Source organism: Hyla sarda, chromosome 1, assembly GCF_029499605.1.
Source record: "Hyla sarda isolate aHylSar1 chromosome 1, aHylSar1.hap1, whole genome shotgun sequence".
NCBI classification, from domain to species: Eukaryota; Metazoa; Chordata; class Amphibia; order Anura; family Hylidae; genus Hyla; species Hyla sarda.
In genome coordinates, this window is record NC_079189.1 from 266,704,825 (window position 1) to 266,727,029 (window position 22,205).

General features: G+C 41.4%; 1 protein-coding gene across 7 annotated transcripts in view; it reads right to left on the bottom strand.

Annotated features, from left to right (window-relative positions):
* The window catches only part of MPND (MPN domain containing), a 358,148-nt gene that overhangs the window by 227,768 nt on the left and 108,175 nt on the right, over window positions 1-22,205 (bottom strand). For 2 of the 7 annotated variants that reach the window (XM_056571930.1, XM_056571947.1), the window contains one exon: window positions 2,419-2,447. The exons of the other annotated variants lie outside the window; for them this stretch is intronic. The gene's annotated coding sequence lies outside the window, so the exon portion shown is untranslated. The remainder of the gene's footprint in view (window positions 1-2,418; window positions 2,448-22,205) is intronic. 7 annotated transcript variants of the gene reach the window in all.

Consider the following 22,205-nt stretch of genomic DNA (forward strand, 5'->3'; position numbering starts at 1 on the left):
TTTTTGCAATCCCCAAATCTAGTATGGCCTCCATGTTGGAAAAGGCAGTCCAGTGTGCATCTTGCACAATGTATGCAATCCTTGAACAGCAGTTAGACGGTGCATATTGTTGTGCAAGATGTGTGTGAGTTGTTCATTTGGAAGCCCAGATCCTGGATCTAGAGGAGCAACTGGCAACACTGAGACGCATTGACAACCTGGAGAGGAGTCTCCTGCTCACTGAGCAAGTACTCCCTGGGGTAGAGGTTGGGGAGGATAGTGGGACGGAGGTGCAGGACAGTCAGGTAGTTAGAAAACGGGGTAGAGGGAAAAGTGACAGGGAGACTAGTCCTGAACTGGCACACCCCAACAAGTTTGCCCGTTTGGCAGATGAGGGGAATGCCATTTCAGAGCTAGCAGTACTAGAGCAGGACTTCTGCCTTCCTAAGGCGGTGGATGTTCACAATATGTGAGGAAAAAAACTTTTCACCTTTTTTCCACATCGAAAGGGCACACAGAATACCTAGTCAGATCACACAAGGCAGTAAATATCCAAGGGCAATTATTGTGAAACTGCTAAATGCGAGAGACAGAGATACCTTTATGCAGATTACAAGGGGGAAAAAAGAAATAATGTTTGAAAACAAAAAGGTGATGATTTTCCCCGACTACGCAACAGAAACTCGGAGGAAGAGAGAGCTGTTTAAAACAGTAAAAAGAAGGTTATATGAAAAGGGACATAAAATTTTCACAGTTATTTCCAGCAAGAATGCGTGTAAGGTATAATGAGCAAACTCTTTTTCAGTAATGTAGATGAAGCAACAGAATGGATGAATAAGCAGGGCTTACAAAAGGTAGTAATAGAGTAAATTTAGAGGAGGTTGAGGATCAGGAAACATGCTAGGCAAGAGGCTTGCCAAGAATTGGGGTAAGCCATAAAGGGGAGGGGGGGGGGGAGCACCTTTCTTCCTTTTTATTTTATTTATTTAACCCCTTAAGGACACATGACGTACTGGAACGTCATGTGTCCACTCCCGATCTATAACGCGGGGCCACGGCGTGGCCCCGCGTCATAGCGGGTCGGGCCCGGCCTCTAACAACGGCCGGGACCCGTGGCTAATAGCGCGCGGCATTGATCGCTGTGCCGCGCGCTATTAACCCTTTAGACGCGGCGTTCAAAGTTGAACGCCGCGTCTAAAGTGAAACCGAAAGCATCCCGGCTAGCTCAGTGGGCTGTTCGGGATAGCCGCGGAGAAATCGCGGCATCCCGAACAGCTGACAGGACAGCGGGAGGGCCCCTACCTGCCTCCTCGCTGTCCGATCGCCGAATGACTGCTCAGTGCCTGAGATCCAGGCATGAGCAGTCATCCGGCAGAATCGTTGATCACTGGTTTCTTATGAGAAACCAGTGATCAACATAGAAGATCAGTGTGTGCAGTGTTATAGGTCCCTATGGGACCTATAACACTGCAAAAAAAAAGTGAAAAAAAAAAGTGAATAAACATCATTTAACTCCTCCCCTATTAAAAGTTTGAATCACCCCCCTTTTCCAATAAAAAAAAAAACACAGTGTAAATAAAAATAAAAATAAACATATGTGGTATCACCGCGTGCGGAAATGTCCGAATTATAAAAATATATCATTAATTAAACCGCTCGGTCAATGGCGTGCGCGCAAAAAAATTCCAAAGTCCAAAATAGTGCATTTTTGGTCACTTTTTATATCATTTAAAAATGAATAAAAAGTGATCAATAAGTCCTATCAATGCAAAAATGGTACCGTTAAAAACTTCAGATCACGGCGCAAAAAATGAGCCCTCATACCGCCCCATACACGGAAAAATAAAAAAGTTATAGGGGTCAGAAGATGACAATTTTAAACGTATTAATTTTCCTGCATGTAGTTATGATTTTTTCCAGAAGTCCGACAAAATCAAACCTATATAAGTAGGGTATCATTTTAATCGTATGGACCTACAGAATACATATCAGGTGTCATTTTTACCGAAAAATGTACTACGTAGAAACGGAAGCCCCCAAAAGTTACAAAACAGCGTTTTTTTTTTCAATTTTGTCGCACAATGATTTTTTTTCCCGCTTCACCATAGATTTTTGGGCAAAATGACTGACGTCATTACAAAGTAGAATTGGTGGCGCAAAAAATAAGCCATCATATGGATTTTTAGGTGTAAATTTGAAAGAGTTATGATTTTTTAAAGGCAAGGAGCAAAAAACGAAAATGCAAAAACGGAAAAACCTCCGGTCCTTAAGGGGTTAAAAAAAAAAATTATATAATTTTTTTTTTTTTTTTATTCAAAAAGGAAGAACTAAAAGGATAAAATGACACAGTTGGGTACACGATTGATAGCGTGGAATATTAGGGGATAGGAGATAAGGTAAAAAGAGTTGCAGTTATGGAAGTTATAAAGAATCACTTACCGGGAGTAGTTGGATTAATAGAAACCCACCTAACGCAGGAAACAATAGGGGTGTTAAAAAGAAATTGGTGGTCGCATAGTTATCACTCATGTTTTACATCACAATAAAGTCTGTTTTAATTCACAGAAACATTAAGTGGGAATTGTACGGCAAATGTATAGATAAATACGGAAGGTATGTAGTTTTGCACAGAAATTTTGAGGGGCTAACCTGTATAATTGCGTTTGTATATATACTCCCTCCATTTACGCACAGGATTTTAGAGGAGATATTAGAATTTTGTGGGGAGAAAAATAATTGCCCCATCTTTATACAGGGTGATCTTAATTCAGTAATGGAAGAAGAAATAGATAGGTTAAGGGGTAAAAATAGTGTTGTAATAAAAAAAGGGGTCACCATTATTAAAATATTGTCAAGAGGTGAGATTAACCCCTTAAGGACTCATGGTTTTTCCGTTTTTGCACTTTCGTTTTTTCCTCCTTACCTTTTAAAAATCATAACCCTCTCAATTTTCCACCTAAAAATCCATATTATGGCTTATTTTTTGCATCACCAATTCTACTTTCCAGTGACATTAGTCATTTTACCCAAAAATTCACGGCGAAACAGGAAAAAAAATTATTGTGCGACAAAATTAAAGAAAAAACGCCATTTTGTAACTTTTGGGGGCTTCCTTTTCTACACAGTGCATATTTCGGTAAAAATTATACCTTATCATTATTCTGTAGGTCCATATGGTTAAAATGATACCCTACTTATATAGGTTTGATTTTGTAGTACTTCTGGAAAAAATCATAACTACATGCAGGAAAATGTATACGTTTAAAAATTTAATCTTCTGACCCCAATAACTCTTTCCACATACAGGGCAGTATGATGGCTAATTTTTTGCGCTGTGATCTGAAGTTTTTAACGGTATGATTTTTGTTTTGATCGGACTTTTTGATCACTCTTTATTCATTTTTTAATGGTATAAAAAGTGACTAAAATATGCTTTTTTGGATTTTGGAATTTTTTTGCGCGTAAGCCATTGACCGTGTGGTTTAATTAATGATATATTTTTATAGTTTGGACATTTACGCACGCGGCGATACCACATGTGTTTATTTATTTTTTATTTACACTGTTTTATTTTTTTATGGGAAAAGGGGGGTGATTCAAACTTTTATTAGGGAAGGGGTTAAATGACCTTTATTAACAATTTTTTAAAACTTTTTTTTGCAGTGTTATAGGTCGCATAGGGACCTATAACACTGCACACACTGATCTCCTATGCTGATCACTGGCGTGTATTAACACGCCTTTGATCAGTGTTATCGGCGCTTGACTGCTCCTGCCTGGATCTCAGGCACGGAGCAGTCATTCGTCGATCGGACACAGAGGAAGCAGGTAAGGGCCCTCCCGTTGTCCTGTAAGCTGTTCGGGACGCCGCGATTTCACCGGGGCGGTTCCGGCTAGCCGGGATACTTTCACTTTCGCTTTAGAAGCGGCGGTCAAAGTCGCTTCTAAAGGGTTAATACCGCACATTGCCGGGATCGGCGATGTGTGGTATTAGCCGCGGGTCCAGGCCGTTGATGAGCGCCGGGACCGCCGCGATATGATGTGGAGTCGCATCGCGACCCCGCTTCATATCGTGGGAGACGGCGTAGGACGTAAATATACGTCCTGCGTCGTTAAGGGGTTAATAGATATGTGGAGAGTTAAAAATCCAGCAAAAAGTGTTTACTGCTGTTGGAACAAAACATGTCAAACACTATCAAGAATAGACATGTGCCTAGCAAATAAAGAGGGATCCCCTAAGATAGGAAAAATAAGATATCTTGCTCGCTGTGTCTCAGACCACACCCCAATAGAAATTAATATTAACACGCATATATCAGAAATTAATGGGATGAAAAAAAATCCCTATTGGTTGGAATTAATAGACATAAAAAAATAGAGGAGCATATGGAGGAATTTTTCCTATTTGATTGGGGTACAACATCAGAACAGATGGTATGGGACACAGCAAAATCCTTTTTGAGGGGAGAAGTGATGTGGGCCATCTCCAGAAAAAAGAAAGAATTTAGAGAAAAAGAGCAGGAGCTGATATCAAAGGTGGTAAAAGCGGAAGAAAGATACATAATGGACCCTGCAAACATAGAGAAGCAAGAAACATGGAAAGATAATCAAAATAAATTAAATATGTATTTAGAAGAAAAAAGTAAGAATAAATTCAAATTTTTGAGACAACAAAAAATATGGGAGTCAGGAAAACCTAATAAAAGGCTCATGAACTTAATACAGAATCAATAAGGCAAATCTCATATTAATGAAATAAAAAGTGGTATAGGGAAAGTATGTAGGGACCCGGAGGAAATCAGAGAAGAATTTGTAAAATACTATATAAAAAATATACACATCAGAGATTAAATACCCCAAAGAAATAATTGTTAAATATTTGGAAGATATAAAGATGCCCAGACTATCAATACAACAAGAGAAAGAAACGGGGGGCCCAATGACCCTTAGGGTGTTAGAAGAAGCTTTAAATAAGATCAAAGGGAACACGAGTCCCGGCGGGGACGGGTTCCCGTTTGAAATATATAGGAAATTTAGGAGAATCCTTATCCCAGCTCTGCTTAGAACTATAAATAGTTCTTTAAAATCCGGAACCTTACCCGAAACAATGAAAGAAGCAGAAATAATATTACTGTTGAAACCGAATAAAGATAAGAAAGAAATGGAATCATATTGTCCAATATCCTTATTGAACACGGACGTAAAGATCCTGGCGAAGGCTCTGGCACTGCGTTTGGAAAAAAAAGGTAGGGGAACTGGTGCATGAAGATCAATGCGGATTTATCCCAGGTAGGATGACCAAGCATAATATCTACAGGACCCTTACCGGAGTACAGTCAGTGGAGGGAAGAGAGGGAATCCACTCCATCCTGTCACTTGACGCAAGTAAAGCGTTTGACAGGGTGGAGTGGGAGTTCCTAAGGGGAGTACTGGAAAAATATGGGTTTCAGAAGGATTATATAGAAATGATCAAGATGCTATATAATGGAGCGGAAGCTAGAATAAATATAGAAGGGAAAAGATCAGAGAGTTTTTTAGTGACCCGGGGTACAAGGCAGGGTTGCCCCTTATCTCCTTTACTTTTTGCGCTAGTGGTCGAACCCCTGGCGGTTAAAGTCAGAGAAGATCAGCAAATAAAAGGATTTGGAGTGGAGGGGGATGGGGATAAAATATCACTATACGCAGACGACATATTATTATATTTGGAAAAGCCAGAAAACTCCATAGAGTTATGGAAGTGATTGGGGAATATGGGAACTATGCAGGTTTGGTTATAAACTGGGAGAAATCAGTGCTACTTCCATTAGGTAAAGTAGAACTGGGAATAAGTAAGGAATCCTGGATAAAGGATAGAATCCTGGATAAAGGAGAAAGTTTTTCTTATTTAGGCGTACAGATATCTGGGAAAATATGAGAATATCACAAAATAAACACGTACCCATTGATAAAAAAAATTGGAAAACAAGGTAAGAACATGGAATAAACTGAATCTTACGAGAGCAGAGAGGATAGTCTTAATTAAAACAGTAATTCTACCAAAACTATTATACATCTTCGGAGCGGCCCCTATCTGGTGCGAGAAAGGAATTTTTAGAAGGATAATAGCTATGCTAAATGCCCTAATATGGGGAAGGAAAAGAACGAGGATAAAAATAGAATACTTAAGTAAAGGAAGAGAGAAGGGAGGACTGAAACTTCCTGATATACAGGGATATTTTTTAGTAAGTCAGATGTACTATGTGGTGGAGTGGAGGAGATTTGGAATCTTTAAAAATATAGAAAAAACAAAAGGGAAATACAAAAATATTTATCAGGTTCTTGAGTCAGGCCAGTTAAAAGAAGGGAGGTGGAAGGAAAATGCTATAATAGTAGGGATTTGTAAAACCTGGGAAAACTTTAAAAAAGAAATGAAAATAACGGGAATATTAGAGACAGCGTCAATTTGCATAATGCAAACTTGAAAGAGGTAGCTAAGCTGGAAACTAACAACTTGCAAAGTAGGGGATGTAAAATTTTGAGAGACGTGGAGAAAAGGAGAGTTAAGAAAGTGGAGAGAGGTGCAGGAAGAATTTAAATTAGGAAAAGGTATGTGGTTGGAATTTCAGGGTTTAAAAAGTGCCATATGTGGGTCACTAAGAGACAGTGGTAATTTATACCGAAATAATGAAAAATAAAGAAAATTACTTAAAACATAAATGCTTCCAGCAATGGGATGAAGAGTTAGGTGAAAGAAATAAATGCGGTTGGATGAATGTATTCAGGAATATAAAAAGAATTTCCCCAAGTTTAGACCATCAACTGATACAATGGAACATAGTATATAGAATTTATTATACACCAAAATTCCTCTTCAGGATTGGTAGGAGGGAAAATGGCAACTGTCCAAGATGTAAAATGGAACAGGATACAGATTTGAAGAAAAAAGAAAAACCCTCTTTGCCAGCGCTGCTCGGATGGTTCAATAATGTGGACAATACCCAAAGTATTATGTAACAATATTTTATTGAAACACATACATATGGGGGTAAAACATGGACAAGACGCATTTTGGGAGTGAGCCCTCCCTTTTTCAATTGTGGACATATGCAGTCTATTGTGGCAGGGGATGTGGTACATATAAATACATTTACAATCTGGCGCCAAAACATTCTGGCACAGGTCAAAGGTTATACATCAAAAGTGATACTGCATACTCATTTTAAATAAAAAATGTCATATTTACAAAGTCACATAGAAATGATTATATTTTGATCATTGATATTCACTCTTTTATTGTAGGAAAAGCATGTAAAAGTTTAATAATTATGTGCTAATCATGGTAGCCACGGACTCAGAACGAGGCTTGGGCTAGCTGGTACTGATAGCGAGGCATGGTCTAGGTTGCCACGGTTCGTATGTGCCGCTGCTTAACTGTGTGGAGCAAGCGGCCAATCAGAGTATACGCGATGACGTGCTCTACCGGTTCTATGGGTAAGTTGGGATTTGAACGGGCCGCTTTTTCCTTGTAGAGTTAGTGACCAATAAGAACATGAGATTGAGATGACGTCTTATGTTGGTGTTGTGGCACGCATCTATTGTTTATATAGTCACGCGATGCGCACTTTCAGCCAATGGAATTCATGGTTCACCGGTTGCTCAGCCAATCGGTGAGCTGGAGGAAGGCCGTGTGGTGGTGAACGGAGGTTTTTTGAATTTGAGAGGTGATGTGATTTTAGTCAATCGTAGGCTTCCTGTGAGACGTAGGCGGAGAATTTGACCAAACAGATCAATGCATACCAGGTACATAAGACGTCATCTCAATCTCATGTTCTGATTGGTTGCTAACTCAACAAGGAAAAAGTGGCCCATTCAAATCCCGACTTACCCATAGAACCGGTATAGTACGTCATCGCGTATCTATACTCTGATTGGCCGCTTGCTCCACACAGTTAAGCAGCGGCAAATACGAACCGTGGCAACCTAGACCATGCCTCGTTATCAGTACCAGCTAGCCCAAGCCTCGTTCTGAGTCCGTGGCTACCATGACTAGCACATAATTATTATACTTTTACATGCTTTTCCTACAATAAAAGAGTGAATATCAATGATCAAAATATAATAATTTCTATGTGACTTTGTAAATATGACATTTTTTATTTAAAATGAGTATGCAGTATCACTTTTGATGTATAACCTTTGACCTGTGCCAGAATGTTTTGGCGCCAGATTGTAAATGTATTTAAATGTACCACATCCCCTGCCACAATAGACTGCATATGTCCACATCTGAAAAAGGGAGGGCTCGCTCCCGAAACGCGTCATGTCCATGTTTACCCCCATATGTATGTGTTTCAATAAAATATTGTTACATAATACTTTGGGTATTATCCACATTATTGAACAATCCGAGCAGCGCCGGTAAAGAGGGTTTTTCTTTTTACTTCAAATCCGTATCCTGTTCCAAGAATCCTGCCGACCCCCACGAGGACATCGGCCGTAACCCGCAGGCTGCAGCTCCGGAATATCTACCACTACCCCAACACGGAGGGGTTATATGCATGAACCCAAGGTTCACCTAAGGTGAGCGCACTACCTGACCATTTGCTATAACAAGTGTTATCGGAATTACACGAGGCGCTGTCCTCCATTTTTTTGCTTCTCTATCTTATACAAGGTGTAAAATGGAAAACAAGGGAATCCTGCATATTATATGGGAATGTGAAAAAATACAAGAATATTGGGTGTCAATAATTGATGATATCGAGAGAAAAATAAAATATGAGATAAAAGATTATATAGCTTTGATTATTTTGGGTGATGATAGAAAAGTAAATAAAACAACAAAAGAAAGAAAGGAACTACTGACAATGCTCTTTTATGCTAGATTATTAATATTTAGGAGATGGCTGGCCCCAACTAAACCAGAGGTATGGGAGTGGAGGGAGGTGACAGGAAGGTTATTTGGTTAAAAGAAATGAGAGTATTTTTTTAAAATTATTATTTCATTATTATTATGTGAGGGGGACGGGGATCAGGGGACACAAGAATAAAGGCAGGTAGAAATAATTGGGAAGATGCCAAAGATCTAAAATGGAAAAAAAAGATAAGAAAAGAGAGAGAAAGGGAAGGGAAAGGAAAGAGAAAAGAAAATGAATTGATATAGTATAATGGAAATAGTACTAGAATGGGAAGGTGTTGTCCCTCTGCCTCCCATCAACCCAGTAAGGGGAGATATGTAATGGGGGAGAAAGGTGAGGGTAGGGGAGGGGGGGTGGGAAAAAAGATAAAATCTTGAAATTCAATGTATAAAATGTTTATTAAAATGTAAATGATACATTTTTTCAATAAAGAAATATTGAAGGGGGGAAAAAAAAAAAAGTTGGACATAAAAAATATACATTGCGAAGGCAGCACAGTCTGACTGGCACAGCCTAGAGTTGGCTGAAGCATGAGGAGACCCCAGGGCTTCCAAAAAATTGTCAGAATACAACCTGACATTCAAAATAATAAAATGATAGATACCTTCTCTGAAGAAAAGGATCCTTCATTAGATGACAATATGAGTATTGTGTGTTCCAGTGACATTAGCTCATCGGAAGAACAGGAAAACATGATACAACCTAACTCTGCAACTGAAGAACCACAACAAAGAATGAATGACTTAAAGCCTACTGGAACTGAGGAACTTCAAAATGGTAAATCTACCACCTGGGATAGTCAGTCAATTCCAACAGCCGGTGGTCAGTATTCACAGTTCCCTGTTTCTGCTAGTCCTTGGTAATATTCCTTTTATTACTGGTCTGGTATGAACATGGCAATAATGCTGGGAGAGTATATAAAGCCTGAATGACACAGCCTGGAGTTGTCTGAAGCAGGAGTACACACCAGAGCTTCACAATCCCAAAGAAATTTTTTTAATTTAAAATGAAGATTTTGGATAGCTACTGCTACCTACCAAAACAAAATTTTTATTCGCAGACCCATGCCCAGCAGCAGTATCAGTAAACCATATATTGCCTGAATGACACAGCCTGGAGTTGGCAGAAGCATGAGGAGACCATTCAAATGTATGATTTTTAAATTTAAGTTTAATATTTTGAAATTTAAATTAAGGATTTTGAAATTGAACTTTTAACTCCCAAGTTTTAGTGTCCCGGGCCCCGGCGTTTGGGTACAAAGGGCCAAATCTAACAAGGGGTCACATGTTACATGGAAGCACAATGACAGAGCCTGGAGGTGGCATCAGCATGGGTTTACAAAACTGCTTCACAACCCCTAAAATTAAAATGTTAATGTTGAAATCTGTATAAAAGATGTATGTTAGCTAGTGCTAACCTCAAAATTTTTTAGGCACAGGCCCAGCAGCATCATTAAACCATATAGTTGCTGAAACACAGCCTGGAGTAGGCAGCAGGATGCGTACATAAGAAGGCTTCACAACCCCTAACATTAAAAGATCAATGTTGAAATATCGATTGAGGATGTATGTTTGCTAGTGCTAACATAAAAAAATTGTAATATCATAGAAAATCCCATCAGAATCAGAAATCAACATATATTGGCTGAATGACACAGCCTGGAGGTAAGGAAAGCATAAGGAGCCCATATAGTGTCTGAATGGTACAGCCTGGAGTTGGCTGAAGCATGAGGAGACCATATAGTGGCTGAATGGCACAGCCTGGAGTTGGCAGAAGCATAAGGAGACAAAATAGTGGCTGAATGAAACAGCTTGGAGGTAGCAGCAGCATTTGGAGTCCTGAAAGTGACCCAGTGACAGAGTGGTGCGGTGGGTGGCAATACCAGTACCCGGTGATGAAGGTGGCTAGAACGTTTGTACCTGGGGAGCAGTGCCCTAAATCTGTTTGGCACTATCCATATTTGTGAAATGTTGCTGTAGCACCATGGTCAATCTACTCTGATGCATCTGGCATTGGTGGGTGGAAATTTTGGCTGATCCATGCCTGATTAATCTTCACAAAAGGAGTTCTCTCCACATTTTTCGTGGACAGACGAGTTCTCCTTGTGTGATTATGGCCCACGTCACACTAAACACCCGCTCTTATGCTACACTACTGGCCGGGCAGGACAGCTTTTCCAGAGCAAACTCTGCAAGTCTTGTGGCTACAAATCAAGTTTGGCTGCCCAGAAGTCCAGCGGATCTTCAAGGTGTGTTGGCATGGGCATGTCAAGGTATGCCACCACCTGCTGGTTCAGGTCCTGCTCCATGTCTACCTGTTGCTGAAGAGTTGCTTCGCTATGCGGGTGAAGAAAGGTACTCATCAGCGACTGTAGACTCAGGCTGCTGCTGATGGAGCTGGTACTGTTCCTGCCACCCCTCCCAAGCAGCCATGGCAGTGGAAGGTGAGCACAGAGGGCCCCCCGAGTAAGACCTGCTAGTGGATGGACGATGGAGCCGATAGGCATCAGCCAACTGACTACTTAGGATCTCTCTGTAGTAGGTCAGTTTGTCCTCCCTCTCAGTGGGTGTAAAAAAGTCACCCATTTTGTGCCGGTAGCGAGGGTCCAATAAGGTGGAGACCCAGAAGTCCTCCCGCTGCTGAATGGTGACAATTCGGCTGTCACTACGCAAGCAAGTGAGCATGCATCGTGCCATTTGTGCAAGTAACTCGGAGAGACTCCTTGCCTCCATCTCCACTGCATACTGCCACGGTGTGTCTGGGTCCTCTGTCTCGCCTTCCTCATAACCCTCTAGCTCCTCTAGTTCATTATGCTCCTCCTCTCCTGTCAGACGACTAGAAACACCACCCATCTCATCAAACCTAAACTGTGCTCCACTGTGCCCTTCATCCTTCTCTTCCTGCTCCTCCAGTTCAACCCCCACAGAGCTCATGTTGCCATAAGATGTAGGGGCAACATCTCCATTGCCCTGAGCAGCCATAGTTTCCAACACTACTTGTAGGATATGAATCAGTGGAATGACGTAGTTCATTCCATAATCCTGGCGACATACGTATAATGTGGCTTCCTCAAAGGGCCTGAGCAAACGGCAGGTGTCACGTATGAGCTGCCACTGGTTCACATTGAGGCTACCCCTATCCGCTTTGATCATCATGAAATCAGTGATGGCTTTTCTCTGTTCGTACAGACGGTCCAACATATGCAGGGTGGAATTCCAACGTGTGGCAATGTCACAAATCAGACTATGTTGGGGGATTCCATTCTGACGCTGCAGGTCAAGGAGTGTGTGCTTTGCGGTGTACGAGTGGCTGAAGTGCATGCAAAGTTTCCTTGCCATTCTTAGGATGTCTTGCAAATGGGGGGAACACTTCAGAAACTGCTTGACAACCAGATTTAACACGTGTGCCATGCAGGGCACATATTTTACCATGCCTTGTCGCAGCCTGGCCAAGATGTTCTTCCCATTGTCGGTCACCATGGTTCCCTTTTCCAGATTTCGTGGAGTAAGCCATGCTCCGATTTCTTTACGAATGACTTTTAGCAGTTCCTCGCCTGTGTGACTCTTTTCGCCAAGGAAACTATGTGAAGAACAGCGTGCCCCCACCGTGCCCTGCACATATGGTATGCTGAAGGGCCACTGAGACTTGTCGCACATTGTCACAGGACAAACGGGCTGACAGCGTGGAGGAGGAAGCGGCGTGACCTGTCCAAGTTGGGGTTGTGGCTGTGCAGGAACCACATTCACCCAGTGAGCCGTAAAGGACATGTATTGTCCCTGACCATAGTTACAGCTCCAGACTTCGGCGTTGCCATGCACTTTGGTACACACCGACAGGCTCAAGGACTGGCCCACCTTCTCTTCCACAAAATTGTGCAGGGCTGGTAATGCCTTCTTCGCAAAGAAATGACTGCTTGGTACTCTCCACCTCGGCTCCGCATAAGACATCAGTTCTCTGAAAGGTGCACAGTCCACCACTTGAAAAGGGAGGGACTGCAACACCAGAAACTTAGACAGGAGCACATTCAGCTTCAGAGCCATTCGATGAGTTGTCTCTTGGACATGGCTTCATGGATGGATTGTTGGCGGAATGGCTGAATAAAAGTGGGAGAAGCAGGAGCATCTGGAGCAACAGAAGGAGGATATGACACACAGCTCCCTTCGGCTGAGGTGGTGGAGCCTTGGCTGGCTGAAGGAGGAAGCAGCTGGCCACTGGGTGATGCAGCAGGCTGGACCACAACATCAGAGCCACGGTTCTCCCAGGCCACTTTCTGGTGGCAAAGCATGTGTTGACACAGGGCTGTGGTGCCAACATTGGGACCCTGGCTACGCTTCACCTTCTGCCGACATATCTTGCATGTGGCCAAGTGAACCTCCTCCGGATGCTTGATGAAAAACTGCCACACTGCCGAGTAGCTGATTTTCCCAACAGTCCCAGGGATGTGGAAATCCTATCGCCCGACGCCCTGGACAAGTAGTTTTGGGCGCCGGGCAGGTGAATTGTTTATAGATTTAGCCCTGTATCGGGCGAGCAGGGACAGACCGACCTCCCCCTTATTTTTCTTTAATGTCGGTGTGAGGCGCTGGAGCCGATGGAAGTCTCCACCTCACATCGGCGCTCAGGGTGTATGGAGGGGGCGGCGGCCTCCAGCTGACTGCAGAGCCCCCTTATCTCCCCTCCCGGAGGATGGAGGACGGAGCTCAGAAGACACAGCAGGGTGAGAGAAAGGATGTAGACAGCTCCGTGCACAGCTCCATCCCCCGCACACAGCTCTATCCCTCCCCCTGATCTGTCTCCACAGGACCTAATCCACCACAGGGCGGTTGCTTGTTTGCACGAGGAAAACACAGAAGGGGGGGGGGGTGAGGGGGTGAGGGGGAGGATGGAAATCTCACCTCACACCGGCCGGGACTACAGCTCTGATGTCCACTCATGGCGGCTCAGGTGAGGAGGCCGAGAATACAGCCGGCGGCAGGAAGGGTGGTTGTATATGTATGGTGTGAATGTATGTGTGAGGTGTGTATGTAATTTATGATGGGGGGGGAGGGCAGCGGCAGGTGTATGTATGATGTGTGCATATGCATGGTGTATATCAGTGTTTCCCAACCAGGGTGCCTCCAGCTGTTGCAAAACTACAACTCCCAGCATGCCCTGGTCATGCTGGGAGTTGTAGTTTTGCAACAGCTGGAGGCACCCTGGTTGGGAAACACTGGTGCATATGTATGGTGTGAGTGTATGTGTGATGTGTGTATGATGTCTCTCTGTGTGTGATGTGTATGTAATGTATAATGTGTGTATGATGTCTGTCTGTGTGATGTGTATGTAATGTATAATGTGTGTATGATGTCTGTGTGATGTGTATGTAATGTATAATGTGTGTGATGTCTATGTGTGATGTGTATGTAATGTGTGATGTGTGTATGATGTCTGTCTGTGTGATGTGTATGTAATGTATGATGTGTGTATGATGTCTGTCTATGTATGATGTGTATGTAATGTATAATGTGTGTATGATGTCTATGTGTGATGTGTATGTAATGTATGATGTGTGTATGATGTCTGTCTGTGTGATGTGTATGTAATGTATGATGTGTGTATGATGTCTGTCTATGTATGATGTGTATGTAATGTATAATGTGTGTATGATGTCTATGTGTGATGTGTATGTAATGTATAATGTGTGTATAATGTCTGTGTGATGTGTATGTAATGTATAATGTGTGTATGATGTCTCTCTGTGTGTGATGTGTATGTAATGTATAATGTGTGTATGATGTCTATGTGTGATGTGTATGTAATGTGTGTATGATGTCTGTCTATGTGTGATGTGTATGTAATGTATAATGTGTGTATGATGTCTCTCTGTGTGTGATGTGTATGTAATGTATAATGTGTGTATGATGTCTCTCTGTGTGTGATGTGTATGTAATGTATAATGTGTGTATGATGTCTCTCTGTGTGTAATGTTTATGTAATGTATAATGTGTGTATGATGTCTCTCTGTGTATGATGTGTATGTAATGTATAATGTGTGTATGATGTCTATGTGTGATGTGTATGTAATGTATAATGTGTGTATGATGTCTGTCTATGTGTGATGTGTATGTAATGTATAATTTGTGTCTGATGTCTGTGTGTGATGTGTATGTAATGTATAATGTGTGTATGATGTCTGTCTGTGTGATGTGTATGTAATGTATAATGTGTGTATGATGTCTATGTGTGATGTGTCTGTAATGTATAATGTGTGTATGATGTCTGTCTGTGTGATGTGTATGTAATGTATGATGTGTGTATGATGTCTGTCTATGTATGATGTGTATGTAATGTATAATGTGTGTATGATGTCTATGTGTGATGTGTATGTAATGTATGATGTGTGTATGATGTCTATGTGTGATGTGTATGTAATGTATAATGTGTGTATGATGTCTCTCTGTGTGTGATGGGTATGTAATGTATAATGTGTGTATGATGTCTGTCTATGTGTGATGTGTATGTAATGTGTGTATGATGTCTGTCTATGTGTGATGTGTATGTAATGTATAATGTGTGTATGATGTCTCTCTGTGTGTGATGTGTATGTAATGTATAATGTGTGTATGATGTCTCTCTGTGTGTGATGTGTATGTAATGTATAATGTGTGTATGATGTCTCTCTGTGTGTGATGTGTATGTAATGTATACTGTGTGTATGATGTCTCTCTGTGTGTGATGTGTATGTAATGTATAATGTGTGTATGATGTCTCTCTGTGTGTGATGTCTATGTAATGTATAATGTGTGTATGATGTCTCTGTGTGTGTGATGTGTATGTAATGTATAATGTGTGTATGATGTCTATGTGTGATGTGTATGTAATGTATAATGTGTGTATGATGTCTGTCTGTGTGATGTGTATGTAATGTATAATGTGTGTCTGATGTCTGTCTGTGTGTGATGTGTATGTAATGTATGATGTGTGTATGATGTCTGTCTGTGTGTGATGTGTATGTAATGTATGATGTGTGTATGATGTCTGTCTGTGTGTGATGTGTATGTAATGTATGATGTGTGGATGATGTCTGTCTGTGTGTGATGTGTATGTAATGTATGATGTGTATGATGTCTAAGTGTGATGTGTGTATGTATGTGATGTATGATGTGGGGTGGGCAGTGGCGGGTGTATGTATGATGTGTACATATGTATGGTGTATATGTATGGTGTGAGTGTATGTGTGATGTGTGTATGATGTCTATGTGTGATGTGTATGTAATGTGTGATGTGTGTATGATGTCTGTCTGTGATGTGTGTGTGATGTGTGTATGATGTCTGTCTGTGTGTGATGTGTATGTAATGTGTGATGTGTGTATGATGTCTGTCTGTGATGTGTGTGTGATGTGTGTATGATGTCTGTCTGTGTGTGATGTGTATGTAATGTGTGATGTGTGTATGATGTCTAAGTGTGATGTGTGTATGTATGTAATGTATGATGTGTGGGGGGGCAGCGGCGGGTGTATGTATGATGTGTGCATATGTATGGTGTGAGTGTATGTGTGTATGTAATGTATGATGTGGGGGGGGGGGGCAGTGGCGGGGGTGTGTGTATGCATGACATGAATGTTTTGTATAGGAGCGGACTGTCTTGTCGGGCATTAGGGCAGTTCTGCCATCTAATTTTATTTATTTTTAGTGGCACATGCACTAAATTGCACCCCCAGAATCCCGCCCCCTTCATACTCACCCGCCAACCAAGAGCCCCACGGATGCAGGCAAACACGCCCGAACCAAAACTACAACTTCCAGCATGCTACACCATAACCTAAACTGTAGAACTATAAAGTGTAACATGCTGGGAGTTGTAGTTTTGGTTCAGGTCAGCTGTAGAGCCACAGGCTGCATCAGGGCATGCTGGGTGTTGTAGTTACTAACTGCAATTCCCAGTGTTCCTTAAAACATCCTATGGCTCTGCAGCTGACACAGACCAAAACTACAACTCCCAGCATGTTACACAATAACCTTAACTCTAATACTATACAGTGCAAAATTCTGCAATACCCACACAACCATAGGCTGTATCAGGGCATGCTGGGAGTTGTAGTTATCTAGTAACTAAATGCAACTTCCAGCATTTTCTGACAAAAAATGCAGCACATAAACTGGAGAAGCAGAACCCCCCCCCCCCCCCTCAGTAACACATAAGTCCCTATTGAGACTGAAAAATAGTGATTGAAATATTTTTAAAAAAAGTGCGTATACATGTGAATAAGCCCCTTTCCTAATAAAAGTTTCCAATTTTACTTCAATAAAAATAATGTACAAAAATAAACATAAGTGGTATCGCTACATGTGGAAATGTCCAGGCTATTAAAATATAATGTTAATTAAACCGTACGGTGAACGGTGTAAATGTAAAAAATAGTCCAGAATTGTTAATTTTTGGTCACTTCATATGAGAAATTTTTTATAAGGTGATCAAAAAGTTACATGTAGAATTTTCTGGGCTTGTCTAGGGTGTAAGAGGATCTACAGCTCTCCCTCCGCTAATAGCCTGGCATGCTGCGATCGCCTATTAAACCATTAGATCACCGCTGTCAGCAGTGTCTAAAGGATCTTATATCCATCCCTGGTGGTCTAGTGGGGGGGGGGGGGAATCAGACTATTTTGGTTGAAATTGTTTTATCTACCAGGACAAGTGGATTTTCTTGAGGGACAAGTAGATTGTGTTCTGCTTTAGTCCCTTGGACAAGTAGTTTTTTTTTTTATTTCCACACCCCTGAGTCCGCACTAATTGACTGCTACTGTCGCCGTCTCCAGGAACCCTTGTTCCACTACCAACCGGAAAGGTAGGCTTCCGCAAAGCAGGTGGTCTCCCCCGGGCACATTTGGTTCCAGAATTTCCACTTCTGCCACCAATCTGACTCAGCTGCTGCCTTTAGGGCCACCTGCCACTCTTCTCCTGATGATGATGAAGCCCCTTCTGCACCCGGCTCCCAATTGCGATTGGCTTCATCATCATCAAGTGTCTGCACGTCACTGATGTCCTCCTCAGGTTCCTCAACAGTGTCTCCTTCAGGATCATCACCTCCCACATCTCTCTCCTCATCACTACTTGGCTGCCTAGCGGAGGAAGCGGCACATGTCTCCTCCCCTTCTTGGCTGGGCAATAGCTGCTGACTGTCCTCTATTAGATCATCCTCAATGAATAATGGAGCTTAACCTACAGCATAAGATACTTCTGTAGGAGAGGGAACAGCATAGGACACAGGCAATGGGAGTACAGGGACTACGGCAGATGGGTTGCTGTTCGAGACATGACCGCTAGCTAATAACAGGAGCTCAGGCATCTCGCTGCGACTCCTGCTGCCACTTGCCCCTAGTCTGCTGCGACCTCTGCCTGAAGGATTTAGGCCTCTGCCACTCCTCTGTGCACGTCCTGGCACTTCTCTGCCTGATGTACTAAGTGCGTATATGAGAGGAGTACAATATGCTTCACTATTCTTAAAACAGTATTTGTCTGGAACAGCAGCAGGTGATTACTTTTGGCTGTCCTTTCACAGTATGTAGGCCCTTGAAAGATGAACAGGAACAAAATAGTACACTACTTAGATGTAAGTATGTGGTATGCACTGATAAGGGCAGAAAAATGCTCTACAGTACACTTAACAAAGTATCTGAGTACAACACCAGCCGATGAGTACTTTTGGCTGCACTTTCACAGTATGTAGGCCCTTAACAGATACAAAATAGTACACTACTTAGATATACGTATGTGGTATACACTGATGAATGCAGAAAAATGCGCTACAATACGCATTAAAAACTCAGTATTTTTGTATAACACCAGCCGGTGAGTACTATTGCTTGGACTTTCACAGTATGTAGGCCCTTGACAGATTAACAGGTACAATATGGTACACTACTTAGATGTAGGTATGTGGTATGCACGTATGAGGGCAAAAAAAAAAAATGCGCTACAGTACACTTGGAAAATGTATTTTCATGAAACAGCCAGTGATTAGTTTTCCCTGGCCTTTCACTGTATGTAGGCTTGTTACAGATTTAACAGGTACAAAAAAGTGCACTACTTAGATGTTTGGCATGTGGTATGCACATATGAGGGACTTGAAAAACTTATTTTAGTAAATCACCAGCCGGTGATTACTTTTGCCTGGACTTTTCCAGTATCTAGACTTGTTACAGATTTACAGATACAAAATAGTAGACTGCTTTGATGTAGGTATGTGGTATGCACGTATGAGGGCAGAAAAATGCACTACAGTCTGCTAAAAAAAAAAAAGTATTTTTGCACAGCAGCAAGATACAACAGTGCAGCACCACAAAAAAACTAAATTGCACTCTGTCACAGAGCATTAAGAATGGTGTGAACTGTTGGTTATACCGTCTACAGACTAGTATAAGCAGCAGATGATTTCTTGTGGAAAAATACACAGAATTGCGCTGAAAAATCACTCCTGCCTCCTGTGATACGGTTCATGAAGTTAAGGCAGCTTGTTTATATGTATGAGGCAATGAAAAGCTATCTGCCCCTCTGATAAAATGCTGAATAAAGTGACTGGGAGGTTAATGGCTAGCGTAAAAACCCTTCTCAGTGAGAACAAGTAAAGCACTGCACTGCTATCTGTCCACAACGCTGATGTGACTATGTGGATCTGCCATTTTAGGTGTCCTGGAGCCTGGAACTAGGGCTGCAGCTAATGATTATTTTAATAATCGATTAGTTGTCGATTATTTTATCGATTAATCGGAAGAAAACATCAAAATGCCAAAATAAGGGGTCCAGCTGATTCTACTTGACGAATTATGTACAATGGCCATATTAAAAGTATTCTAGCATGTGATGTGACCATACAACAGCAATTTTTGACGTTTTTGTTTTTTAAGTTTACGCCGGTTGCTATACAGGGTAATTATTAATGATCCTGTACAGAAACCAGCGTAAATTGGTTACTGCTGCATGGGTTGATACATAAAGTTGATACTGCTGCATGGGTAACTGTCTGAACTAAAAAATAAAATGTTAATATTTCATTTTATAGTTCAGACAATTAGCCATGTGGCAGTATCAGATATGTAAAAAAAAATTTTTAGAGATTTTTGTATAGGAAAAGGAAGAGCACATTTTTATTGGGGGCGGTTTATTTACATTTAATTTGTTTTTACTTTACACTTTTTCTATAGCACTCCTATACACATGTATTTGCAGACTACAGAGCATTGCACCCGACCCATGTCTGTAGTACAGACACTAGGATGCAATGCTCTGCTCCCCCCCATGTGTATAGCAGTGTATATGTACAACATACACACTGTTTTACCCATGGAGGTATGTGCAGAGCATTGCACCCTTGTGTCAGTACTACAGACACAAGGGTGGAATGCTCTGCACAAACCCCCATGGGTAAAGCGGTGTGCACTGCTTACCAATATACACATAGGGGTATATGCAGAGCGTTGCACCCTTGTGTCTGTAGTACAGACACAAGGGTGCAATGCTCTGCACATACCCCACTGTGTATAGTAGTGTAAGTGTGTACTACATGCACACTGCTATTCACATGGTAGTATGTGCAGAGCATTGCATCCTAGTGTCTGTACTACAGAAATGGGTGCAATGCTCTGCACACACTGCTATACACATACAGTGGGTATCCAAAGTTTGGGCACCCCAGGTAAAAATGTGTATTAATGTGCATAAAGAAGCCAAGGAAAGATGGAAAAAACTCCAAAAGACATTAAATTACAGATTAGACATTCTGATAATATGTCAACAAAAGTTAGATTTTATTTCCATCATTTACACTTTCAAAATAACAGAAAACAAAAAAAAAATGGCGTCTGCAAAAGTTTGGGCACCCTGCAGAATTTATAGCATGCACTGCCCCCTTTACAAAGCTGAGACCTGCCGGTGTCATGGATTGTTCTCAATCATCATCTGGGAAGACCATGTTTGACTGCACAATCCCTTCAGAAAGATCAGGCAGACACTGGAGTTGTGGTACACTATTCCACTATAAAGAGATACTTGTACAAATATGGTCTTCATGGAAGAGTCATAAGAAGAAAACCTCTTCTATGTCCTCACCACAAAAACAGCGTTTGAACTTTGCAAATTAACATATAGACCAGCCTGATGCATTTTGGAAACAAGTTCTGTGGACCGATGAGGTTAAAATTGAACTTTTTGGCCGGAATGAGCAAAGGTACGTTTGGAGAAGATGGGGAACAGAATTTAATGAAAAGAACCTCTGTCCAACTGTTAAGCATGGGGGTGGATCAATCATGCTTTGGGGTTGTATTGCAGCCTGTGGCACAGGGAACATCTCTCACGAGTAGAAGGAAAAATGGTTTCAATGAAATTTCAGGAAATTTTGGATTCTAACTTGATGCCATCTGTGAAAAAGCTGAAGTTAAAGAGAGGATGGCTTCTACGGGGGATTACATCAAGAGGTGTAAACTGAAGGTTTTGCCATGGCCTTCACAATCTCCTGACCTCAATATAATTAAAAATCTATGGATAGACCTTAAAAGAGCAGTGCGTGACAGACATCCCAGAAATCTCAAAGAACTGGAAGACTTTTGTAAGGAAGAATGCACAAAGATACCTCAAACAAGAATTAGCTGGCTACAAAAAGCATTTACAAGCTGTGATACTTGCCAAAGGGGGCAGTACAATATATTACTTTTGATCCCCACTGTTGTATTCCATTCCATTTCTCCCATTTCCCTTTCCCATCTCTTCTTACTCAGAAATCCAGCTTCGAGAGAGACAGGGTCAATAATAATTTTATAGAAAAAAAATTGACTTTTAGTGATATTCCTCATAAGTGTTTCAAACAAATAATGTGATTTTACTAATAACCTATCCTTATCGATAGTGGCACTAAATGCATGTTGAATTTAATAAAATTGAAAACGGCTACTTTCCTTTAACCCATACATTCTCTTTAGTAAGCTGTAACATGCGTCAAACCCCATTTCTTCCAAGTCAAATATCCATCAATTTTGAAAAATTCTGTAAAATAATTGTTATTTAAAGGGGTACTCCGGTGAAAAACTTTTTTTTTTTTTTTTTAAATCAACTGGTGCCAGAAAGTTAAACAGATTTGTAAATTATTTCTATTAAAAAATCTTAATCCTTCCTGTACTTATTAGCTGCTGAATACTACAGCGGAAATTCTTTTCTTTTTGAAACACAAAGCTGTCTGCTGACATCATGAGCACAGTGCTCTCTGCTGACATCTCTGTCCATTTTAGGAATTGTCCAGAGCAGCATATGTTTGCTATGGGGATTTCTCCTATTCTGGAGCACTGTGCTCATGATGTCAG